Here is an 8,515-nt window from a genome sequence, read left to right on the forward strand (position 1 = left end):
CCTTTCAGCAGTTTTGATTGTCCGTTGCAGTCGGAGTTTGTCCTTTTTTGTAGCAGCACCAAACCAGACTGTGATGGAAGAACACAGGACTGATTCGATGACCGCTGTGTAGAACTGTCTCAGCAGCTCCGATGGCAGGCCGTGCTTTCTCAGAAGCCGCAGGAAGTACATCCTCTGCTGGGCCTTTTTGAGGACGGAGTTGATGTTGGTTGCCCACTTCAGGTCCTGAGAGATTGTAATTCCCAGGAACTTGAAGGTCTCGACGGTTGACACAAGGCAGCTGGACAACGTGAGGGGCAGCTGTGGCGAAGGATGCCTCCTGAAGTCCACGATCATCTCTACCGTCTTGAGCGTGTTCAGCTCCAGGTTGTGTCGGCCGCACCACAGCTCCAGCCGCTCCGCTTCCTGTCGATATGCAGACTCGTCACCGTCCTTGATGAGGCCGATGACAGTGGTGTCATCTGCAAACTTCAGGAGCTTGACAGTCGGGTTCGCTGAGGTGCAGTCGTTCGTGTAGAGAGAGAAGAGCAGCGGAGAGAGGACACAACCTCGGGGCGCCCCAGTGCTGATGCTGCGTGTGGATGAGGTGGCCTCCCCCAGCCTGACCTGCTGTGTCCTGCCCGTCAGAAAGCTGTAAATCCACTGGCAGATGGCAGGTGAGATGCTGAGCTGGAGAAGCTTGGTTGAAAGGAGTTCAGGGATGATGGTGTTGAACGCTGAGCTGAAGTCCACGAACAGGATCCTCGCGTAGGTCCCTGCACTGTCGAGGTGTTCTAGGATGAAATGCAGTCCCATGTTGACTGCATCATCCGCAGACCTGTTCGCTTGGTAGGCAAACTGCAGGGGGTCCAGCAGGGGACCTGTGACACTCTTGAGGTGGTCCAGCACGATACGTTCAAAGGACTTCATGACCACAGATGTCAAAGCGACAGGCCTGTAGTCATTCAGACCAGAGATTGCAGGTTTCTTGGGGAATGGAATGATGGTGGAGCGTTTGAAACAAGATGGAACTTCGCACATTTCCAAAGATATGTTAAAGATCTGAGTGAAGACTGGAGCGAGCTGGTCCGCGCAGACTTTGAGGCAGGATGGGGACACATGGTCCGGTCCTGTCGCTTTGTTAATCTTCTGTTGTTTGAAGATGCGTCTCACATCCTGTTCATGGATGGTTAACGCAGAAGTCAGAGGTGTGGTTGTGGTCGCGGGTGCGGCCGGGTGGGTGTGTGGAGTGAAACTGTCCTTTTCAAATCTGCAATAGAAGGTATTCAAGTCGTTAGCTAGTGTGCTATTGTTCTCAGCTTGGGGGGGATCGTCGCTTGTAATTAGTCAGCGATTGGAATGCACCCCAGACTGATTTTGAGTCGTTCGCGCTAAACTGTTTTTCCAACTTTGCTGCATAGATCCTCTTTGCAATGTTAATTTCTTTAGTCAGCTGGTTTCTAGCTCGATTATACAGGGACCTGTCCCCGCTCTGATATGCGTCTTCCTTAGCTTGGCGAAGCTGCTTAAGTTTAGCAGTGAACCACGGCTTGTTGTTGTTGAATGTCCGAAATGATTTTGTTGGTACACAAACCTCTTCACAGAAACTGATATAGGATGTGACAGTGTCCGTATATTCATCCAGGCTGCCAGCTGAATTTTCAAAGACACTCCAGTCTGTGCAGTCTAAATAGCTTTGAAGTTCCATCTTTGCTTCATTGGTCCACTTTTTGACTGTTTTCACTGTAGGCTTCGCACATTTAAGTTCTTGCTTGTACGTCGGTATGAAGTGAATTAAGCAGTGATCAGACGAGCCCAGGGCTGCACGAGGTATAGCACGGTATGCGTTTTTTACCGTCGTGTAGCAGTGGTCTAAAGTATTATTTTCCCTGGTAGGACAGTCGATGTGCTGCTTGTATTTAGGGAGTTCGTGGTTGAGTTTAGCTTTGTTAAAGTCCCCGAGAATAATGAGGGGTGAGTCAGGGTGTTTTTTTTCAATTTCGTTGACTTGTTCGGCGAGCGTTAGCAATGCGGTGTAATATAGACTCCAGCCAGTATAAACGATGCAAACTCACGTGGCGAGTAAAATGGTTTACAGTTCAAAAACAGCGACTCCAAATGCGGACTGCAGTGTGTGCTGAGCACCGTGACGTCCGTACACCATTTTTCGTTTATATGGAGGCATATCCCGCCGCCCTTCGTTTTCCCCGATGATTCCATGTCCCGGTCCGCTCGATGAATGTTGAAGCCGGGAAGCGTGACGGCGCCATCGGGTACAGCGTCGCAAAGCCAGGTCTCCGTGAAGCACATGGCCGCGGAACGTCCGAAGTCTTTACTGGTCTTTAACAGAAGATGAAGCTCGTCCATTTTGTTGGGTAGGGAGCGTACATTCGCGAGGTGGATCGACGGGAACGCCAATCTGTGTCCTCTCTTGCGGAGTTTCACCTGAATGCCGGCTCGTTTTCCTCTGTGGCGCCGCTTCCTCATCCATGCGCCGAAAAACCGCGGACGCCGCTCCGGTGAGTAACTCGGGGAAAAAACTGAGCGGATTTTCGAAAGTTGGTGACAGAAAGTCCGGAGTAGCCTCCTTGATGGTTAGCAGGTCTCCCCTTGTGTAAGTGAGTCGTGTAAGGTCTCCAAAGACGGACGAAAAACACAAAAACAAAGACATTACTAGAGAGCGCGTTACCGAGGCGACCACACTGGTAGGCGCCATCTTGGATTTGTTACAGCACCATCTGCTAGTTTGGTATTGTATTAACGCATAACAATAAGGACATTGGTAAATCACCCAGAAAATTAAGGGGGTGTCAGTTTTAAATTAAACCTTTGATTAGGCATTTTAAATCCTTCTACACTCTCCCCTGCTTTAAAAGAAGACTCCGGCATCTTGTACCAATGTCTCAAGTCAGGTTACAAAAACATCATATATCAAGGTCCTTGTAATCTTTTGTCCTTACACCTAACATGTCCAAACGGGTGGGGAGTAATCGTACATGTCAGGTTGTGCTGGGTCGTCGGGGATTGGGTACGGTACACAGGCAAACATCATGTTTTCCATGCTTGGTAAGATGGCTGTCCAAACTGGTTGTAGGTGAGAATTTCCCTCGGTTTCACTGTTCAGATTGATCTCTGTGCTGTTGTGATATCCTCATGTCCATTTGAATCTGACACAATATCACATTGTTAACCTGAAGTAGCCGTTTCCAAATCATTGTTTTCAACAGTCATAGTTTCATTGACATTGTCCCTTTCATAGGTCTCGTTCGGTATAACATCAGCTGGAACTGTGACAATAGGCGCTGGTCTTGGCACAGCTGGGATTGACATGTTTGGGTTTTGCACAGCAACTCGGGGTGATGTGCTTGGTTTTGGCAGTGATTGAGTAATTCGCCTTAAGGGTTTACATTCATGGGCTGCAGCTCTGAGTTCATGGTCTGAGGTTGAGTTCTGTTTCATTGATTCACAGGTACACAAGACCAGTGATATGTGTATTCCTCTGTATTCTGTCCTGTTCAGTTTATATTTTGAGTCTGGTCTTTTTCCAGTGGTAATTGACTGGATTTTAAGTAATTGACTGAATTTTCTGGACAAAACTCTGATATTTCAAGCTCCTGTTTCTGCTCAAACTTGGTAAACAGGTCAATTTCCAATGTTTTTAACAACTTAGTTGATGGACTTTTTTCAATAAGGTCTTAGTTTTCCAGGTCCTCCGAGTATCTCCCCAACACTTCGAGTGAGCCCCCTCGCTCGAAGTGTTGGTCGCTGGGTCGGGTGCAGTGTGAGCTGGGCGGTGGCCGAAGGCGGGGACCTAGGCGATCCGATCCCCGGCTACAGAAGCTGGCTCTAGGGACGTGGAATGTCACCTGTCTGGCAGGGAAGGAGCCCGAGCTGGTGTGTGAGGTCGAGAAGTTCCGACTAGATATAGTCGGACTCGCCTCCACACACAGCTTGGGCTCTGGTACCAGTCCTCTCGAGAGGGGTTGGACTCTCTTCCACTCTGGAGTTGCCCACGGTGAGAGGCGCCGAGCAGGTGTGGGTATACTTATTGCCCCCCGGCTCGGCATCTGTACGTTGGGGTTCACCCCGGTGGACGAGAGGGTAGCCTCCCTCCGCCTTCGGGTGGGGGGACGGGTCCTGACTGTTGTTTGTGCCTATGCACCAAACAGGAGTTCAGAGTACCCACCCTTTTTGGAGTCCTTGGAGGGGGTGCTGGAGAGCGCCCCCGCTGGGGACTCCATTGTTCTGTTGGGGGACTTCAATGATCACGTGGGCAATGACAGTGAGACCTGGAAGGGCGTGATTGGGAGGAACGGCCCCCCCGATCAGAACCCGAGCGGTGTTCTGTTATTGGACTTCTGTGCTCGTCATGGATTGTCCATAACGAACACCATGTTCAAGCATAAGGGTGTCCACATGTGCACTTGGCACCAGGACACCCTAGGTCGCAGTTCGATGATCGACTTTGTGGTCGTGTCATCGGACTTGCGGCCACATGTCTTGGACACTCGGGTGAAGAGAGGGGCGGAGCTGTCAACTGATCACCACCTGGTGGTGAGTTGGCTCCGATGGTGGGGGAAGATGCCGGTCCGACGTGGCAGGCCCAAACGTATTGTGAGGGTCTGCTGGGAACGTCTGGCAGAATCCCCTGTCAGAAGGAGTTTCAACTCCCACCTCCGACAGAACTTTGCTCATGTTCCGGGGGAGGCTGGGGACATCGAGTCCGAGTGGACCATGTTCCACGCCTCCATTGCTGAGGCGGCCGACCGGAGCTGTGGCCGTAAGGTGGTTGGTGCCTGTCGTGGTGGCAATCCCCGAACCCGTTGGTGGACACCAACGGTGAGGGATGCCGTCAAGCTGAAGAAGGAGTCCTATTGGGCCTTTTTGGCCTGTGGGACTCCTGAGGCAGCTGATGGGTACCGGGTGGCCAAGCGGAATGCAGCTCTGGTGGTCGCTGAAGCAAAAACTCGGGTATGGGAGGAGTTCGGTGAGGCCATGGAGAAAGACTTCCGGATGGCTTCGAGGAAATTCTGGTCCACCATCCGACGTCTCAGGAGAGGAAAGCAGTGCACCACCAACACTGTGTATAGTGGGGATGGGGCGCTGCTGACCTCGACTCGGGACGTTGTGAGTCGGTGGGGAGAATACTTCGAAGACCTCCTCAATTCCACCGACACGCCTTCCCATGAGGAAGCAGAGTGTGGGTTCTCTGAGGCGGGCTCTCGTATCTCTGGGTTTGAGGTCACCGAGGTAGTTAAAAAGTTCCTCGGTGGCAGGGCCCCGGGGGTGGATGAGATTCGCCCGGAGTTCCTAAAGGCTCTGGATGTTGTGGGGCTGTCCTGGTTGACACGCCTCTGCAACATCGCGTGGACATCGGGGACAGTGCCTCTGGATTGGCAGACTGGGGTGGTGGTCCCCCTTTTTAAGAAGGGGGACCGGAGGGTGTGTTCCAACGACAGGGGGATCACACTGCTCAGCCTCCCTGGTAAGGTCTATTCAGGGGTGCTGGAGAGGAGGGTCCGTCGGGAAGTCGAATCTCAGATTCAGGAGGAGCAGTGTGGTTTTCGTCCTGGCCGTGGAACAGTGGACCAGCTCTACACCCTCGGCAGGGTCCTCGAGGGTGCATGGGAGTTCGCCCAACCAGTCTACATGTGTTTTGTGGACTTGGAGAAGGCGTTCGACCGTGTCCCTCGGGGAGTCCTGTGGAGGGTGCTTCAGGAGTATGGGGTACCGGACCCCCTGATACGGGCTGTTCGGTCCCTGTACGACCGGAGTCAGAGTTTGGTCCGCATATCCGGCAGTAAGTCGGACTCGTTCCCGGTGAGGGTTGCACTCTGCCAAGGCTGCCCTTTGTCGCCGATTCTGTTCATAACTTTTATGGACAGAATTTCTAGGCGCAGCCAAGGCGAAGAGGGGGTCCGGTTTGGTGGCCTCAGTATTGCATCTCTGCTTTTTGCTGATGATGTGGTTCTGTTTGCTTCATCAAGCCGTGAGCTCCAACTCTCACTGGAGCATCTGTGTCCAAGTTGGACACAGATGCAGAGAGGACAGGGAGGTGGGTTTGTGAATATCGGTTTATTGCAGCTTGGAAGCGAACAAAGGAACTCCGAGAACTAAATCCGGGATTGTCAGGGTTCCAACGAGGACCGGTCTGGCAGGGTAGGAGTCCGTGTTGTTGGTGGGCCGCAAGAGGTGAGCACTGGTTTGCAGGGAGCAAGGGCAGATGGCAGACTAGGTGTTAGAATAAATGTACATTTGTTATCCCATATTTACTCTTATACTATTTTCAAAGCATGCATTTAGCAGTATAATTGTTGATTGTATCATAAAAGATGACGTAGTCTGTGAAGAGAACTGTGCCCTCATCAAAAGATAGTGGCTGGAACATTTTGCGGTCGAAGGTTGGAGCAATCAGCGCTGATGAAGCATACATCTGCATCTGCGCAATGAGTCATATATGTGATTGTTTTACATTGCTGCTGTGTGTGCCCTTATCTCAAGATAGCAGCAGCAACGTCTGTGTAACTAGGAACCGCCCTGAGAAAATAAAAAAAGAGGGATCGGCAGAGTGTGCTCAGAGCGGTAGGAGATTGTACCTGCGAACAACTCTAACCGTTCTCCTCGCGAGTATATAAACCATCTCTTGTCTTCTTTCCTTGTTTATTGTTTATTAAATGTTCTAGGTTGTTTGAACCTGACATTAACTCACGACAAACGATTTGACCCTATGACGCCAAAATGATGTCTGGCAAATTGGATTTTTTTTAAATATCTTCCATGTAGTGGACAACGACAACACTCCGGCAGCGCAACTTGACGGAGACCAGGATTGCGTATTGTGACCGGCGCATCACTTCCCTGGCTTGCCATTGACAAAATATTTGTGCACCGTTGTGAACATTGATTCTCATGCACAAACCAATGTTTACCGAAGCTTTCGGGCATGATTCAATGGAACGACGGCATGTTTACGTACAACCGTATGTGCTTGCACTTGCAAGGGTACATAACATTTTGTTGCCTGCTTGCGAGCCGTGTCATATGAAAAGCACGTGAACATACCTCAAGCAATCCTTCAACGAACTTTCTCTCACGAGCACCAGTGACGAACAGGTTTTTCCTCATTTTGTCCCCCCACAGTCGCTCACACGCACACACAGAAACAAGACATTAGCACGGCGAATTGTTGTTGTCGTCACCATCGTAACGAGTGTGTCCCGTCGCGTTGACCGGTGAAACTGTTTTCTGCTTCCACCTCTTGGACAGTGTTTGATTTGACAAGATAAAGCCCAGTGATGGTAAAAGACGGGATAGGGTGCTATCGGAATAAATGTCAAGTCGTGTCTGCCCGAGAAACGGCAAGATTTGATGACAGTGGTCTGACATAGTGTCATCGGGAAAGACCAAATGTGTCTTGTAGCCTGATCCAGCCATGAGACAACCCGAACAGCCCTGTTGCTGGCGGCTGCAGGATATTTGTCAGACAGTTACAGAGTACATACCAACGACAATGATGAGAGAGCAGAGTGGCGCAGCGGAAGCGTGCTCTCCCTATAATCCCGAGGTCGATGGATATATCTGAATCTCGTTCTCTGTTATTGTATGTGTGCTCATAGGATGTTGTGGATCTGCGGTCATTTAACGTCTTACTCTTAGTGAGAAATATTGTGCAATTAAGACTTGTCAACTCATTGGCTGAGGCCCACGGGTATGGACCCTTTCCTCAATTCACTTCTTACTGAAAACAAAAACTTCATTTATTCGCTGTTCTGTCAATTTAAAATCACTGTGTAAGTACCCATAAAGGTGGCACGACAGTTCCGCGTGAAAGACAAAGGTAATGACATTAAGGCAAATACAAATGCCTTGTCGGAGCCAATGAAAAAATGGTTAAGACATTCACTATATTGACAAGGAAGTGGCAGTGGTGGGATTTGAACCCACGCCTCCTGAGAGACTGTAGCCTTAATCCAGCGCCTTGGACCGCTCGGCCACACTACCTTAAAAGGCTGTCTTTGTAAGTGGAATTTATTGGTAAATGTAAGCCCGACCGAAGGGAAGTATAGTGTTATGGGATCCCCGGCATTCCATATCATTGCCAACCTTGACATGAAAAATGTGGAAAGGAGAGCTCTGAAATCATTTAAGCCAACGACTTAAATTCATTGGATGAGAGTGTGCCAGTACCCATAAAGGTGGCACGACAGTTCAGCGTGAAAGACAAAGGTAATGACATTAAGGCAAATACTTTCAGGGGAGCTAATATTTTACAGCGACAAGTTAAACAGTCCAAACAAAACGGCAAAGAGCTTGACTTTCTTGTGGCCGAAAATATCTATTGTCCCAAACGCGTTGTCGGAGCCAATGACAAAATAGTAAGACATTAACAAGGAAGTGGCTGTGGTGGGATTTTATCCCACGCCTCCTGAGAGACTGGAGCCTTAATCCAGTGCCTTGGACCACTCGGCGACACTACCTTAAAAGCCCATCTTTGTAAGTGGAATTTATTGGTAAATGTAAGCCCGACCAAGGAAGT

General features: G+C 50.1%; 1 non-coding gene across 1 annotated transcript; it reads right to left on the bottom strand.

Annotated features, from left to right (window-relative positions):
- Nucleotides 1-7,898: 7,898 nt before the first annotated feature.
- trnal-aag (transfer RNA leucine (anticodon AAG)) lies at nt 7,899-7,980 on the bottom strand. Its single transcript has one exon. It is a non-coding gene; the product is annotated as a tRNA-Leu (tRNA).
- Between the last annotated feature and the right edge of the window lie 535 nt (nt 7,981-8,515).

Source organism: Phycodurus eques, unplaced genomic scaffold (genome assembly GCF_024500275.1).
Source record: "Phycodurus eques isolate BA_2022a unplaced genomic scaffold, UOR_Pequ_1.1 contig_51, whole genome shotgun sequence".
NCBI classification, from domain to species: Eukaryota; Metazoa; Chordata; class Actinopteri; order Syngnathiformes; family Syngnathidae; genus Phycodurus; species Phycodurus eques.